The following is a 17,691-nucleotide window of genomic DNA, read 5'->3' as shown; positions in this document are numbered from 1 at the left end:
ATAATTTCAGTGCTGCAGTGTGTCTGTGCTGGCTTTCAGGTTGTTTCTGGGCTAAAAATACGGCCCATTATGACTTCTGAAACAGGATGTAACCATATTTTGAAGATACTTTATTCCTTATCTGTTATTGCTAAGTGATTTAACTGCATTTGTAGACCTACTTTGTAAGAACACTTTGTCTGAAGAAGCATCCAGTGTGGGCGTTTCCAATGGTGCGGACGTGGTTCTGCGTTGGAGGGCTGGGAGCTGGGGGACAGAGCTCGGGAGCCGCACTGGTGCCTGGCTCTGGCTGTTCGGGGCTGCTGGACCAGCTGTTCCCATGTCTGATCTTCCCTGCCCCCAGATGACAAGAGATTCAGAATTGTGCGGAACAGATTAGCGTTAGGAGTTTTACCACCTACTTCATTTGAATAGGGATGTGCTTAGACGTGTCGCACGAGTGGACAGTGGCCTTTCTTCTCCCTGGGCACGGCTTCTGCATGGATGGGAAGCTACAGATGGGGCCCGAGGCAGAAATGCAAATAGGCAGGGCTGAGAGACGAAGCATTTGGCAGCACTGGAGGCTTAAAAGCTCCCTCCCCACGGCTGCTTGATCCCGCTTTCTCGGCTGTGCTGACACAGCTGGCTGTGGGCTGCGCTGTGAACTGTGCGAGTGGAGCTTTGGCCTCAAAACTGTGGGATTAGGGCCTGTGCTGCTGGCACCGTGAAGCTGGCCAAGCCCAGTCCATCCCAGCGCTGCTTGCAAGAAGCCCTCGGAGGTGTACTCACTTCAGAATGACTGCTGTGATTACAGCTTTGCAGAGAAGTACAGTAGTGAGTGTGCAAACCGCTAATTAGTTTTTATAACCCTCTTTTGTTTGCCTTAGAAGACACGAGTGCCTTGCTTGCTTGCTTGCCTGGCTCCCGTTTGGTGTCGTGACAATGTCAAGCGCCAGTGTGTGAAGCTCATGTTACGAGGGGAGAGTTCAGACAGGTTTGGTTTCAGCACAGGTCTCGTCCCCGAGCTGTTCCAGCACTTTCTGGACAGGAGGCAATCGGTGTCAGAACAGGTTTGGCCCCGAGACTGCGAGCAAAACAGTTTTGAGGGGCAGATCTCCCACAGTAATGAGTTCAGCGGTGGGCTGACTGTTTTTTGTAGATGAAAAGGTCAGATCTGTTGCCTGGGTTATGTAGGAAGGTTTTGTTCTGGAACAGCCTGCTCCTGATCGGCTCCTGTCTGTGCTGAGCTGCCAGGCGCTGGTCTGAACAGTGTTTTTCCTACATTTTCGTCACTGGTGAGTGTTGGAAAGTTTACTTTTTAGGTGAGTATGTTCATTTAAGTCTTGGAAGTTTTGAGTTCTGATCAGCAACTTGGAGAAATTTAAAATGCCTCTGGTTTTGAGCCTGCCCTACTTGAAGTTTGGTTTTAATCACAAGTTTTAACAAATTGAGTCTATTGAAACCATTCTCAGAGAAACACCCACTTTTTTTTCCTCAGAAGCTGTTTGTTGTCTTCAAGAAGCAATATTTTAATTGAAGCCATGATAAAAGCAGAGCGGCAGTGGTTGTTGTACAGCTTCATTTATTAAACAGGCTTGTTTTTAATGCAAAAAAAATCTGTCAAGAAAAAAAAGCTATGCGCTTTAAAACTGTCGGAATAAAACCTACAGCTCTGAAGTCTTAAAATACTTTGGGAAATGCTGAATGTTTTTGACTGGTTATATGGAACAGCTGAACTGACTTAACTGGAACAAAATTAGAGGAACAAAGAGGTTTTGTTTGCAGAGTGCATGCTTTGCCCTTTGACAGCGCTGTCTGGCTCACACTCGGAGTTAGATACCCAGAGCAGGTTGCAGTCAGCTTCCCCCCTTTGGGTGGACCTTCCACATAACCAGTCTGCTGGAACAGCAGTAATACGCTTGTAAATGAGTAAAAATCACAGGAAGAGCTGGGCAAGAGCAGAACTTGAGCCTCCTGTAGCTGTTGTGTTGTTTATTTGAAGGAGTCTGGGTCCCATATTGACGGTTCCTCTTCCTTGTGCCACAGGTTAGTGCTGCGTGTGAGGGTACCGCAGGCTAGCAGGGTTTTTCCTGACTGGTGATTAATGTTGCATCCTACGCAGCTGGACCTTCTCAACGTGGTCTCAGAGTAAGAGCCTTGCCTTCCATGGAAGATGCTCTGGAAGTGTCCCTGTGAACACTTCCCCTGTACGTGGCAGCTTTCATCAGCAGAATGGTGAGATGGTTTCTGTGCACATGGTGTGTCCTTAGCATGGTGGCTGACACGCCGGCTCTGGGAGGTGCTCATGTGCTCTGTTCTTCTGTAGCCATCATTCGGGATTATTTGCATACAAACAGACTCTTTGCAAGGTCTGTCTTCTGTTGGGGCAGCACAGACAGCAGGAGGAGATGAGCAGCTGAGAAATGGAGCACTTGTTTCCGTGCAAATATCCGATAAAGAAGAAAAGAGGGCGAGAAACATGCTCAGAGATGGGATCTGCAAGCAGAAAGGCTCCAGAGTTGTTTTCCGTGAAGCAGCATCAGGTCCGTGTGAATGTAGTTTTTACACTGTTGTGCGCTGTGGGTCTCATGGGCGAGTCACAGGTGCTGCTTTTGTTTTGAACTTCTCTAGGGCTAAATCCTCTCTGTCTGTGGGAATTTTGCTGCCCTCTTCACTACGTTAGAATTAGGGCTTTTAGGGTCCGCTGTTGAAATGATGCGAGATCTCTTCTTCCCAAGTCCCAACTTGTGTAGGAGTTAGGATGCAAAATAACACAGGAGTTGCCTCATCTGCCTCATGGCATATTCGCTGTGGCTGGCTCCGAGGATCCTGGGGCGTATTTCACTGTCTTAAGGACTGCCCTGCAATTTCTTCCCCAGTGCATTGCAGAGAGGTTATTTCTCTGTCCTTGGCACCTGAGGAAGCTGTCAGAGGGTGGGAAGCCCTGCATCCCAGCTAAGACCGCTGGCGAGACAGTGCTGCGAACAGCAGCCTCACTGGAGTTGCCTTGAGCTTGCAGCACTGCCAAGCTTGAAGATCTTTGGGAGAAGATGGGACTGGAGACAGGGACAGCCCTGTGACGTGCTTGAGTTGATATGGCAGTGGCAAAGAACTCTTGGGAGCTCCTTGGCGTGCACTGCAGCAGGAGGCTGGGGTGGTTGGAGGCTGGAGGCTGGGGTGGTTGGAGGCTGGGGTGGTCGGAGCTGCTGGTCCCTGAGCTAGAGGGTACTCACTTGATAACACAGGTAGCAGGAGCAAGTGCATGTCTCGCTCTTCCATCACGGCCCCATCACGGCCCCGAGGAAGGCACAAACCTCTGTTCATCAGCCTTTGTGTCCTTATGACCTACAGGTATTGAGTTAGTTGCGAGCCAGTGCACTGCCTGAGCAGATGCACACTGAATTTAGTAGCTTGCTTAGAAATAACTATCAGCAAGATGTCAGAGAGGTTAGGCTCATTACTAGATCTCATTAATTCTGTGGAATACCCTGTAGAGAATGTATTAGTATTCTTATTCTGTTGACATATATTAACATATATAATAGTTGTATAATTGTTACTAATATTATGGTAATAATAAGCTGCTTCTCACAGACAATAGTAAAAACGGATATTCAGAAGTTCCCGAAGGTACTTTTAAATCACAGTTGATGGCCAGGAAGGTGCTGGTGTGTGTACAATGTGAGAAGTGCCAGGTTCCTGCCTGCGGCTGCCTGGGACTGGTGTGATCCCGGAGGCCAGATTTCACAGGTACGGCTGAATCTGTGCAGCTGTGCTGGTTGGTTGGGTCAGGAAGGTGCTATACTTCTAGCTGGAAAGTACTGTTCCCTCCGCTGGCGTTTGCTGCTGGTCAGCAGAAGCACGGTAGTTGGATGTGTGCGTGCTCCTGTGCCATTGCAGTGATGCAAAAGTAAAAGGGTCATTGCTTAAGTCACCTTCAGCCTAAAGTGTCCGTTTGGAGAAGCCCGCTCTGCTTTGCCTTGCAGAAGGATCACGTCAGCAATAGTCTGATCTGGGGGTGTCCTTTCCTGAAGCACTCTAACTCCAGGCTTTCCAGATCACTACCCTAGATCAGATAAAGGTCTTGGCTGTGCGTGTTAGGTTTGCCTGTATAGTTGCTACCCTACGAGGCCGAATCTTGCCATTAGTTATAACAGAAAACCAGAGGGTGCCCTGATTTTTTTGATCATTAAAAGAACTCTAAGACATGTGGAGCTCAAAAGGTTCTGGATTAAAATGTGTTCTCCTGTTTTCTTTTATATAAAAACTGCCAACAATCACGTGGAGACCCACAGCAATTACAATACAAGGCTTGGCTCAAAGGGTACAGCTCTTCTTGGTTTACTGGAAAATAATACGCTGTGGCATATCTGAAAGCTGGATACAGGGTGACAAACCACCACGATTATGGCAAAGAAGTAGTATTTGGAATTGTCTAAAAAAAGATTAACTTTTCAAGCCAGCTTTTACTGATGCGAATTGTCAACCACTGTGTTTCAATGAAGAGTAGAAATAACTAAATATGAAATGCTGACTCGTAAAGGGGAGTCATCTAAAGTGCTTTGTGTTGCAAGATTTCATGAAAATGGTTTTGAAATGTTCTGCTGCATTTACCTTGCAGAGGCCGGGTCTGCCAGCTGGCAGGTGCTCTCGGCGGTGCATCATCCTGGAGACGGTCGGGGTGGAGCGTGTGCGCTAGAACATCCCGTCCGTCTCGCAGGGGTCAAAACAGCATTGTTCCCAGTGGTGCCTTTTTTTAAAAAATGAATAAATTTTAAAAAGGCTTTGTGGTGTGCAGATGTAAAAGTCTCCATCTTGGTTTTCAGTCTCTTCTTTCTGGGCAGCGGTTCCAGATCACTGTCTTCTCTGGCAGGAGTGTGGCTCTCTGAAATATATCTTAGGGTTCCTGGTTTGTAGGAGCAATGCCAGTTGTGTTCAGTGAACGTCTCTTTCATTAACTTCGTATTGCAAAATATCAAGGACTTTTTTCTTCCTTCTAGTGTGACCCCATTGCTCTGTGTTGTAGTCCCCTTGCATCTGGTGTTCAGTGTTACAGCTCTTGTTTCCTTTATGAGTTGCCCTTTCTGCTACTCTCATTGTTATCCTTACCTGGTTTGGGGTTTTGTGGTGTTTGGTCTGTTCTTTTTTTTTAATAGCCTGTGTTAAAGTTGTGTGCTCTTTGCAGCAACCCTCTTGGGCTTGGTTTTTATTTTGGGTTTGTGAAGCATCCAGTGCAGTTTTGCCTTTAGCTTCAAGCAAGCCTCCCCAGGTAAAATAATGCAGCCTGCAGACCCTATGCTGCTAAAGCTTAGAGGTTCTGATTTCCCTGGGTTTTGCCAAGACCCTACGGGGCCGGGTCCAAAATGTGAATTCAGACACTGCCCAGCATCTCCAGAACTTGATTTCCAGCTTCAATCCTTGCATCCTCTCCCCTTAGTCTAATTAAAACCCGCTGTAACAAATGCTGTGAAGCCAGCTGCCATGCTTTGGCAGGTAGCAAACACAGGGCAGTGAAACCTCCAGCTAATCCATCCATGCTATGAAGTCATAAGAATCTTGTTAATTTTTAAAGAGCCCTTGATGCCCAGTAATCCAAATCAATTTTCATCTCTTTCATAAAGTCGTGCTTCCATTTAGGCTTCAGCTAAGAATTACAGCTAATTTGTTCGATTTTATAACAGTATAATTGAAAAAGTGATTTTAATGTCCTGGCAACCATATTCCCTTTCTTTGGTTGTTAATGAAAGAATCCATTAAAGTTAAATGATTTGGGCACAGATTCAAGTTGAATTGCCTGAATATTCTAGGGGAGTGTTTCTGACCATCTGCTGCTCTGTCATTGGCGTTTGTGTTGTAAATGGGACTGAGAGAAGGACTTCACAGGTCTTGTTTGAACCATTAAGCATAAAATATCATTTTAATTTTCTGATCTGAGTGTAAATAGTGGAAATACTCGGGAGAGTTGGGACTGTTCTGGTCTGCGGTATCCTGCGCTGATAAACATCGCTGCTGAGCTGTATTTCCACATCCTTTCCAGGGGCGCTCGTGGCTATTTGTATTGATTACAGTACATCATTCAGCGGCGTGCTGCAAGTTCCTTTTAATGACAGGCAAGACAACTGGAAGCGGAGCCTGTGAAGGGGAAAGCACACGTGATGGCGAAGTGTTTTTCCCGCTGCCTCGAGTCACACTCGTCGTTTCCGTCTGCTTGCAAATGGAGCAGTGTAGGGTTGGTGAGCGTGAACAGAGACAACTGATAAATTAGAGCAGCTGTTGTCATCGCCTTCCTTCTTTGCATATTGTCATGGTGGGTGATTTGGGGATGCTGGGCCAGCTGACACTTGGAAGCCTTGTATAGCCGAGTGAGGGCAGAGTCAACGGGCTCGCATCCTCCCTTCCCTGTAACACGCTCTTCCCCTTTCCTTTGCTGCCCAATCTTCTTGCTGTCCTTGGTGACGCACAACATGGCTGACCTGCTGGGCACCAATGTGGACGATGAACTGGGCTGTGACATCCACTGGGCATGGTGCTGGCTGTTGTTGGGTTTGAGCCAGTGCCTTGGAGGTGGGCGAGTCTTTGGGTCCTCCACCAAAGCTGGAAGCGTGTCTGTCTTGTTACGGATAGATCAAGCAGCCATCCCCACGTTGCGACCTCAGGCTGCTTATCACAGGGTTAGTATTTACCCACCCAGCCAGGGTGGCTCTCCATCCCCGTTTCAACAGCCTTGCAACGTGGAAAAAATAAAACTACTGGTGGTGTCTGTCTTTGGAAATTACGAAGCATAGCTCAGGTTTCTCCAGGCCTGTGAGGTGAGGAAGGGGCAGGATCTGCTCCGTCAGCCTGCTCTGGAGCTTTACGCTGCATTTTGCATGTGGAAGTTTGAGTTGCAAAGGTTGAGGAAGTGGAGAGGACGAAATTTACTTGCTGGGAAGTCTTGTTGCTACTTTCAGAGCAGCAGTGGGGAACACTGTTTCATTCCTCTGTGCACTGACTTTCCACAAGGTTTGAAACTGGGTGTGATGCTTCCCCCCCCCCCCCCCCCCCCCTTCTGTTGGAGGTGAACATCTTCAATCTAGTGTGTTTATATTTGTATATTTGGAATACACAAAGCCACTATGGGAGGGGAAAAGAGCTACGAAATATACTGAGAGTTTTAACTGTAGCCCACAGGTGAAGGATCTTTGTGTATTTTATTTGGTAATATTAGTTTCTAGTTAAGTGACTATTCTCAAGAGGCATAATACTGCAGCGTGTATCATATTGCATATTTTTAGCTCTCTCAAGTGTGGAGGGGTGAAAGCATATCCTAAAAATATGCTAAACTTAAATAGTTCAAGTGCAAAAATAGGTAACATTGTAACAGGAGATCTTGTTTTGGGCTCTCCTGTGTTGTTTGCAGATCAAACGTGTACGTGATGCATGAAACAAAACCAGAAACTTCTGCATCTAACAAAAGCAAAATGACTGGGTTGCCAGCATCAGTGAGAAATGCAGGAAGTCGTTATGTGTTTAAATGTTGTCTGTGAAATCAATGCAAATCACAGCCAGTCATTTTAGCGTGATGTGGTCCTTTAAAATGGCAAATACCAGGCTTATTCAGCTCGGACTGCTGCTCAGCGGCAAAATTACAGTCACTGTGGCAAATGGGCCTTCTAACGTTAACAGCAGCAGATAACAAAAATAGCATTTAATAACTTTCATTAGAGTTAGTGTTTCTAGGGCTTTGGGGCTTTGCTCTTTCAAATCATTTACATAATTTGCAGGTACAAGCTGCTGTGCCAGACTGTCCATCTGATTCTCTCTCTGATCAGAGCATATTAATGCACTTGTTTGATGGTCTGTTACCAATAATTACCTTGGATTGCATTAGGAGCATTTCCAACATTGCAGCTGGTCTGTATTTTTCGCAAAGTGTATTTCAGGGCCCAATTACAGGACTCTGATGCGTTATTGTTCCAGTGCGCTTGTTGAAGCTTGTAATTTTAATAGGCCTCTACACTGTAAATTTATGAATGCAAACCCAAAGCTCTGCCCTGAGTTCCCCGTGCATCCCGCGCTTGCAGCAGCTTCTGCAGAGATCGCATCAGCTGTTCCTCGTCGGCTTTTTGAGAAGGGAAAGATGACAGCCAGGAGATGGAGGCTTCCCCAGAGACGGGTGTAGAGCAGAGCCTGAGGTTCGGGGCGCTGCGTGCTTGGCGTGGAGCTGGTGGGAAAGGGACAAAAGCAGCTCAGCCTTCCCTGGGTCGGGCAGCGTGGAGGATTGTGAAGAGGTTTTCAGCAATTTTAGTGTTTAAGTCACTTCAGCGCTGTAAATAAGCATCCTTCAATGCAAGGAAGGCTAGTGCTGGTGCTTTCCCTGTTCTGCTCTCAGTAAGGCAAGACACCATGGGGAGAAGACCTGAAAAAGGCCAAGTTTAACAAGTCTAGGTTTTGGCCTGCTCTAGACTTCAGCTGCTATTTCAGAAGCCTTTCTGGGGTTAGAAAGGAGAAAATAACAAAGACTTAACCTTTGTGAAAGAGTCAAGCACTTTACCATTATGATTGCCATTGACAATTAAACATGATGAATAAATTATTACTGCTATTGGTTTGTTTCATCTTTCTGTACCATTTGTTTGCAGGAGATACATCAGAATAACGCACACCTCAATGAAACTGAACTCAGTCTTGAGAGCTGGTTTTGTTTTTATTGCTGTCTGCTAGGCATCATCTGCAGATACAGATGAGATGCTTGGGAAACCTGATGGTTGTAGAGAAGCATGAGAGCATTTAGTCCTTCCCAGAAATCAGTTGATACTTTCCTGGGTTGGAGTCCCCAGTGTTACATCAGCCATGGGTTGGTGGCTCCGATGGTCTTGGGTGGCTGCAGTTGGCTTCCAGCTTTAGGAGCATCAGAAGTGTCTTTAAAAATACTTGGATGGAGACTTTTTCAGTTGATTTCTTTCCTTGATGCCTGGTACGTTGTTATATTTATACACAAAGGTATTCATTTACCCAGGGCTTTGGCAGCCTTTGCTTTTATCTAAGTGAGTCTAGTCATTAACCTATTTACCTTAATTACAGCTTTAGATAGTCTCAAGCATTTCAGATATGGCCTGTAAACAGCAATGTGGCGTTGCATGTGTTTTAGATAATGTTTCTTTCATGCCATCCCTTCTGCTCTCTTGTTTTTAACTGGGAGTTTGAACAGGACGAAGACAAGAGGCTCTTGCCCAGCATTGTTCTGCAGGGAGAGCTGCATTTGGAGATCTGCAACAGATCGATAAATTATGATTAATTTAACTTTTAAATGGAAAGGCTTTGTATACATGTGAGAATATAATAATGGACCACTATGAAGTGAATGGGTTGGATCGATGTCCCAAAGCCACAAAGCAAAGATCTTTGTAATTAAGTGAAGCAGAGCTGTAGGAAGAGGGTATTTTCGTGTTGGCAGCATACTCGCTCTACTGGTCTTGTTGCAGTAACTGGGCTCCCTTTTGACTTTCCCAGGGATGCGCAGCTCGCCTGCTTGGACAGATGCGGTTGATAGGGCTCAAGTGTGTTTGCTGCCACGTGACACTTTGCTCAGAAGATTGTTTGGACCGTAACCCTCTTAAAGCTTTAGAGCAGTGCATGTCATCCCGAGAGCATATTACAAAGTATTTGTCTAAAATGCAGTTCTAGAGCTGTCCGTAGCTGCTGAGACTGGCCTAGGCTATGGGATGGCCAAGCCTGGGCGCAGCAGCCAGCTTCCGGGCGTTTAACTGGACTGTGTGGATGGAGCTGAGCTTGCCGAGCCAGTGCTCATCTGGGGTCCCAACATGTACCGGGACACGAAGGACACTGCTGCGCTCCCGAGCCTGAGCTGGGGAGTGACTGTGACACTGGACACTCCTCTCCGCAGCTGGGTCTGCGCAGGGAGCGGGGGATCGCTCCTGGCATGGCGTCGTACCCTACCCCTTGATGCGGGGACTGTGTGACAGCCTCTGAGCGCAGTCTCCTGCTGCACGCAGTGCCTGTCTGGCACCCAGCTGCTCATGAAAGGCTGGGGTCTGCTGAGTGACAGGGGATGATCTGAGAGTCCCTTGCTGCCAGCTGGATAGATATTCCTGCAGCAGTGGGAGATGCTGCATTATTAAATAAACCATCTAGCTTGCGTATATGCAGGATTAGGGTAAGACCTGCTTCCCACTGGCGAGCGCTTCTCAGTGCTGGAACCGTTCTGCTGTACGTGGGTATCAATTGTTAATAAAATGGTCTTTCCAGCAGCGCTGGAGACAGTTTTAGGAGCCTTCTGTTCCAGGGAGGCTAAATGCAGACCGAAGGTGTAACTTTCTTATTCTTAGCTTGTTCATGTTGCAGTGACAAGGTGGAAAGTTCCAGTAACATCTGGTAACTGGGAAGGGAATGTGGAGGTCTTGACCCCTCCATCTCACAGGCCTTGTTATGGTTGAGTGGAAGAATGTTTCCTGTTTTACTGTGCCATGGGGAAGCTGAAGACCTGATGCGTGAGGGGATTTGGGTGCCCAGTTCCTCTTTCAGCCCCTCATTCCGTAGAGATCGTGGGAGTTGGGTGCTCCAGCCCCAGAGCTCACCCGGTTCTGCTTTCAGTGCTGATGTTGCTGAGCACCCAGAATGCAGACTTCGTCAGAGACCTCCGTCCGGATTTCTTTCTGGGTCACCACTTGCCAAGTGAGGTTGCCCTAAAAACAGGCTGAGACCAAGCTATTGACTTTTAATTGTCAATGCATAAAGTTTCCGAGAAGAAAGAGGGCTTTGTGTTGCTTTAATGGGGACACACTGAAGTATAGTCGCTCTTTGAATTAGACAATGAGAACGTAAAGATTTTCTGCAGCTCTAAGAGTGTCTGAAGAGCATCGGCAGAAGGTTACATTGAGCAGAACAATGGCACAGTAGTTGGCTTGCTGAGAGGTAGGAAAACCCTTTGGAAGTAGTAACTCCACTTTTCTTCAGTACTGTTCAATCCCAATTAAATGAGATTAATTGTACAGTTGAGTTCCACGAGTTCAGCATCCAAAATAAATACATAAATTAAGACAGGCGACAGCGCAGAGTCTCAACTGCGGTTAGAATTCCTGCCACGTCCTGCAGGACATGGAGGGGAGAGAGGAGCCCTTTCCCCTCACTGCCTGATATCCCGCAGAACACACACGATGACCGAGCGCTCCGCTCGCCTCGCTCGAGCCGCTTGCCTTGCTCCTGGGATGGTTTTCTTTGGCTGGGGCTCTGCAAAGTGCACAAGCCGGTTCCAAAGTGCCAGATGTGTGTGGAAGAGGAAATGCGCTGGCCGGGCTCCAGGCTGTGGGACCTGCAGCACAGCAGCGGCTCCCCAGGAAAATCTCCGGCTGCCAAGAACTAGAAGTGATGTCAGCTCTGGAAGTGTGTCAGATTGGAAACCCTTGTACTCTGCTCTCTGTGAAGTATTAATCTCCCAAGGCCTGTGCAGTAACGGGTCTTGTCTGGCACAGCGCAACTTTATTTGTTTTGGGCTGGAAGTGTTGGAGGGTTTTTGTGTGAAGGTGCTGGAAGCTGTCAGTGGTTTAGGTGCTGTGGATTGGGCCCCGTCCTTGAAGTTGATCCTGGGACCTCGCTCAGCTGTGATAAAGATGGGCCTCCCCTGCCTTGAAGTGAAGGTCTAAGCCAGGCTGGGCGTTTGTAGGAATGGGCTGGGGTTTGCAGGAATGATTGTGCCTTGGGACCTTTTACGTGCTTAAATCTCTTTGTCTTCCCCCAGCTAAATCAGTTTGTCGAAGAGAAGATAGTACATCTCCCTCAAATACTACCTTCCTGTCTGCCTTTGGGACAGCCCCATAGGGTGGTAGCCTTGCTGGTGACAAGGTTGTGGCTGTGGTGGGGAGCTGTTGGGGCTGTCCTCACACCAGCCAGAGAAGGTCCTGAGCTGCTCTGCATAACTGGAATGGGTTTGGCTGCTGAGTTTGTGGCAGTGCTATGTTTGGAGCTGGGGCATCCGTGTCTGTCTGAAGCAGCGCAGCAGAGCTGTGCGTCCGCCTGGTGATGTGCCGTTCGGGAGGTGGCAGCAAGCTTGCTCACGGGGCTTACTTGGGGGATGGTGGATCAGCTCATGCCAGCTGTGCTAGGTGCTGTACAGAAAAAGAATGATAGATATGCCGGTGGTTTACACAAAAGTGCATCCCTTTTGGCTTATGCCTGTATGTTTTGTTTTTAAAGTAATTACTGAAACACAGCTCCTCCCCTGAACAAAGCCATTTGTCTCCTGTTGAACAGTAACCTTTTATTTGCTCGTGCTGTGTAACAGAGCTCAAGGACGTGTTTACTGTTGATAGCCAAAATTTCACCAGAACAAGCATCTCCCTTGTCTAGATCTTTCTTCCTGGATTTCAGTGGTTAAATCCCAGGGAAGGGAAATAACCCTATAAGCAAGGAGAGAAGTGGGGTTTTGTGCTGTTCTCAGCCGTGGAGTGCAAGCTCCCAGCAGATCTATGGGCTTGGAGTATTGAGCGTCTTGGATGTGAAAGCACTGCTCTGAGGGTCTTGCCTCTGACCGAGTAATTGCGTTGTCAGGAACCTGTCAAACCTCACTGTTGCTAGTTCACACTTCCCCTGGTTATTTATAGTTTTGGAATTACAAAAACAAGAGAAGTGATTCTTTTTCCCCTTTGCTCAGTGGTAAATTGGGCTATTCCTGCCTTCATTTACTGTCAGGGAGAGGAGATGATAGGGGTGGATTTTGGCTGTACGTGGAGATGTGCGATTTGGGAAGAGGGACATTGGCTGGTTTAAGGTGGATTTTCGGATGCCTGCTTTGGATCTGGAATCAAGCCTGCTGCTGGCAGGGGCTGCGCTCCCTTGGAGGGCAGAGGACAGCTTTGTGCCTTGAAGATTTTACAAGCTTTGTTCATCCAAAACGCCCTGTTTTTTATGCCACTCTGCAGGAGGCTTTTTCATTTGCTTTGCTGGGCCTGGACGCCGGAGGTGGATGGCTGGCTGATGGAAGTGAGGAAATAAATGGGAGAAAAAGAACGTTTTTCTCCTGGGCCGCTTTTGTGCGTGATGTAGCCTAAGGGTTAGCAACACAGGAGAGAGTGAAAAACCCCTGCAGAGCCTGGGTCAGAAAATATAATTTTCGTGGGAACTAAATGCTTTTAACTTGCTGCATCAAAGACCCGTCATTTTGGGGCGTGCTATACATTTCAATACATCTGTATTCCCCCCTCTGTGTGTGCATGCACGTATATGCGGTGTGTATCTATATGTAAGTATTTATTTGCACATACATTTCTAATCTTGAAGCTGCTACTGCTGGTCTTGGAATAGCTCAGCAGTTTGCTGGGCTTAGTGGGGTTTAGTATGAAGTCTGCTGGTTACCTGGGGCTGGATGGGCACAGACTGTGCCATTCCTCTCTCCTTGCAACTGACAACTCTGCTTTTGGCCCCTTTTCTCCTGGAGAAGTATTTTGAGATGTTCTTAGTTGTGTTGGGTCATTTCTGGGTAGTTGGTAGACAGGAGATTTTGTGTGCTGTGATGTAAAAGCCTCCTTTGAATGCATATATAATGTTGCCCTCCATAGGGCGACGCTGTATAGGGTTCCCTGGCGTCAATTTAGAGATCCAGGATCTGAAAACTTCCAGTTCCGCCGGGCTTTGATGCTTGAAACTACGTCAGACTACATCAGAACTACTACAAAAGGCCTTCTGGCTTCTGTAGTCTTCACCACATTCCTGACATTGTTACCTCTGGCAGGTAAGAGGGTGGAGGTGAGCAGGAGGCTGCGCGAGCGCGTGGCTGTGTGTTTAAACAGGGTCGTATCCATTTCTGTCACTATATGATGAAGAATGGAGGTTGGAGATAGTCAGCAGCTTCTGTAAGCACTTAACATTCCTGATTGCATTTGTCTTTGATCTCACTTGGAGTAATTTTACTCTCTTCTGATCTCTTCCCTTGAAGAGGCTTTTATCTCGTTGTCAGGCTTGCTAATTTAGTGCGGTGTTTTGAACCAGACCTCCTCCTACGTTTCCAGAGCCTGGAAGGTATTTTTTCCTTAATCAGGGAGTATTTATACAGCTCTTTGAACATCTTAGGACAAAAGTCGTGTGCTTTTTGCAATGCCAAGTCTGGGTCCCGAGCCCTGCTGCTCCAAGCTCTGTACGTACAAATGACCTGTCCCCAAAAACCAGCAGTATTTTGGGGCCTGGGGCCGAAAGGGCAGGAAGGGGGGCTGGACGGTGCGGGACGGGTCAGAGCAGCCTGGTGTCGGCTGGGGGCTTGCTTTGCCCAACTGGAAGCCTTCCCAGGCTGCGGTGAATGACAGACAGCAGTGGGTTGTCACGTGCGTTTGACCTTGACATGGCTTTCTACCAGGCCGCTTGAGCCCTGGGGGTTGTGATTACATCTGGGTTTTTACTTGGCTTCTTGGTCTAGAAATATTTTTGGTGCTCCTGGAGTAAAGGAGCAGTGGTTTGAGTACGGTCACAAGCTCTCACCATCACGTGGAGCCTGCATCGCCTGGCAATGCAGTAGATGCTTGCAAGTAGTAACATATTGATACCCTGGAGGTTGGTTGCTTGTAAATGGTTTCTGCTGTTACTGGGTGGATGATGGGGTAGGAGCAGGTTTCCAGGAAGGGAGTGACTGTTGCTCTGTAAAGATGTTGTGCAATTGTGTGTTGACTGGTGTGAAGGCATGAAAGAAAACAACCTCCTGCTGTCAGTAGCCAGTGAGACGATATCGGCGTGACCAGCTCAGCAAGTGCACCAAATCCTAACGATAGAAACAGGCCACTCTGGCTGCTCCCAGAGGATTCTTTGCTCGTGGTGTGAGTATGTTCCTTGGTGAGTGTGGTCCCAGGCTGTGGCAGGACAGTTGTCAGTGAGGTCCAGTTTCAAATGCTTTTCCCTCCAATGGTGGTTTCTCCTCGCTTGGTATGGCAGAGTGGGACCTGAAGCAGGCTGTCGGGCTTGGCGTGGGTGAGCTCTGCAGTCCAGCGCTGAGTTTTGTAACCGGCCCTTTTTTCTCTAGTGTTCCAACCAGAAGTTTGGATGCAGGTGGGTTTTGACTTTGGGAAAAGAGCTGGGGGATATTTAGGGATATAGAAACATCATCACATGGTTTCAAAAAGCAGATACTTCTTCTGCTCTGATGCAAAGAATGGAGCTGTCTGTTCTTACTCTGCTGCAAGCAGGTTGAGTTGATTTTTAAGGGATTAAAGTTTGAGAGGCTGATAATTGCTTCTTACCGACCTGTGCAGGTGTGGGAAGCTGCACTGCAGATCTCTGCTATATTCCTGGCTGCCTGAGCCAGCCAGCTGTCCCCTCGTGCTTCACCTTTTGAAGAGGAGGAGTATTTTCAGCAAAATGTCATTTTAATTGCTGTCTGAAGAAAATAGAAAATAGGACAGATACACAGGCGGTTTCCCCAAGTGCAGAACAGGAGTGTCTGTCACGGAGCAGAAGCCCATGGAGAATCTGGAGGTGGGAGGACAGCCCGTGTGTGTGGTGGCGGAGGGCACGTGGGACATCCAGCACGCAGAACCAGCTAAGCCCACCCAGCCCTGCTGCGTGACAGGAGGGTCGGTGCTGAAGGGGGGTAAGAGCAGGCACAGGCAGCGTTGGTGCCGGTGGTCGTCGTGCCGCACAAGCGCTGTCCGAGATGTGCTGGTCTGTTGCTGCTAGCAGTGATGTGTAAAAGAGGGGCCGAGGGGCAAGACGCAAAGAGAAGGCTGGAGCCATCAGCTGAGGGGCCTGACTTGTGACCTCAGTTAATTCGTTGTCTCCTCAGTCTCTACATGTGCTCCTAAAACCAACAAATTTAAGGAAAGGCGAAGGATTAAGCTTTTAGCCAGCAAAGTTTCAACGACTTTTGAAATAATCTGTGCATCCCGTGCCTCAGGTTTTGCCTTAGCAGCCCTACCTCATTGGAGGTGGTGTGTTCACACAGGCTGGGCCCCGTCTGACCTGCTGCCAGGAGCTGCTGCTACGGGGGGATCCCTTCAGAGAGCATCTGCGTTGCTGCTCCTCTGCGGATGGGGCTTCCCACAGCAGCGTTGCAGCTCTGAGTGTGCCTCCCGTCCTTAGCTCAGCTGAGCTTTCCCCAGCCTCGGACTGTTATAACCCTCTCCTGTGTTTGGCCGTGTCGCTTCTGCACGTGTTTGCTGGTAACTTGCTCTGTGCTTAATTTCTCCCTGTTTCATGCAGTTTTTTTGTACCGGCTGTCTTGAATGGAAGACTTCCAGTGGCAGAGTCTTTCCAGAGCATTTGGGGCAGCTTTGAGCTTTATGTTCCCCTACTTCTAGCCTCCTGTGGAGCCCGTGCGTGAGTTTTGTAGCTTGCTGTGGACCTCAGAGGACAAATCTTCCCTAGGAGACATGAAGGGGCAGAACTGCCCGTACAGGAGGGCGTTTGGTGGCAGTCCCTGCACAGTGGCATGCCTCAGCTTGCTCCCTGGCCTGAGACGGCCGGGCAGAGGAACCTGCTGGGGCTGTGTTGGCTGACAAATCCAGAAACCACGCTGCAGTGCATTCACGTTGGGAGCTCGATGGCGCCTGCTGCTCCTTGCTGTGGCCTCCTGCCTGCAGAGTATGAGTTAGTGGCCCGGTGGAAGCATCCGTGCAGGGAAAGCCCGAATCCGGGGACTCGCAGGCAGCTCTGTGTCGGCGGTAGCTGCCCCTTTGTCCTGGGGCGTCTGGCTGTTACGCTGGCTGTGTAGTATGGTGTGAAATGGGCATCTCTGCATCCTGCTGGGGCTTGGCTTTGGGGCCTGGGAGAGCGGCCCCTGCACATCCTAGTGAAGATGGGCGTGCTTGGGGCATGGTGTGTTCTGTCCTGTAACGAGGGCAATCAACAGGAGGGCAGTCAACAGGCAGGGCACCGGGAGGATGCTTGTGTAGTCTGCTCCTCGCTGAAGCCACAGAGCTGGCCGACGTTGACTTCTCGGTGGTTGTTCTGCAAACCGGCGATGAGGGCAAACCTGACAAGTTCCCGTCCCCACGGGCTTGGGTGAGCACGGAATTGACCCCGCACGTGGGCAGGGTTAGGCCCTTCCTTCCAGGGGCACCTGCGGTTTCCGGCACATGCCTTGAAATAATTCCATCTCCCTGCACGTGTAATTTTGCGTGTCATTGCCCCTAATTGCATCCTTAACACACACTCTTTTAAAATGCAGCCCTTTTATCAGCAGTAGGTAGTAGCAGGTTTAATAGGGTGTTTGAATTCCTATAAAATTAATCTGTAGCCTTCTGCGATAGGAGACGGGCAGGGAGCCATGTGGTTCATATCCAGTGTTGATAAACTTGTTATAGAGGCAGGAAACATTTCTGATTGGAGCAGTGACAAAATAATTTGGAGCGGAGCCATAAAAAGAGTGGATGGTGATGGTTTGAGCACAGCAGAGATTGAAATTGCTGGTGTGTGGAAGCAGCGCTGCCAGCTAACATTGACTTAGTGTCTCTGGAGAACTCTAACGGCAAATGCATTTTATTAATGGCAATATTCTTTTAGGAAATGCTGAGCCTTGTTTCGGAGGTGGAGCTCTCCTATAAGCATGTGGGTTTGGAAACTGGCCAGACCAAGACCTGTTCAGCTCAGCGCACTGCCGGTCGCTGCTCTGGCCGCCGGCTGCAGCAGGCAGGTTGCCTAAGGGCATGTTCTGGGTACCGTGCAGTGCAACTGTCCGTTTGCAGCTGGGACATGCTTTCTTGCCTAGCGGGGAAAATGCATCCACCCATTCGCATT

The 17,691-nt window shown here is 48.5% G+C and overlaps 1 protein-coding gene across 2 annotated transcripts in view; it reads left to right on the top strand.

The window, feature by feature from the left end:
- IGDCC4 (immunoglobulin superfamily DCC subclass member 4) overlaps window positions 1-17,691 on the top strand; it is a 100,332-nt gene that overhangs the window by 15,570 nt on the left and 67,071 nt on the right. The window lies entirely within an intron of this gene.

This window comes from Opisthocomus hoazin, chromosome 10 (genome assembly GCF_030867145.1).
Source record: "Opisthocomus hoazin isolate bOpiHoa1 chromosome 10, bOpiHoa1.hap1, whole genome shotgun sequence".
NCBI classification, from domain to species: Eukaryota; Metazoa; Chordata; class Aves; order Opisthocomiformes; family Opisthocomidae; genus Opisthocomus; species Opisthocomus hoazin.
The sequence above is the reverse complement of the archived record's forward strand: the minus strand, read 5'-3'. Positions and strand labels throughout refer to the sequence as shown.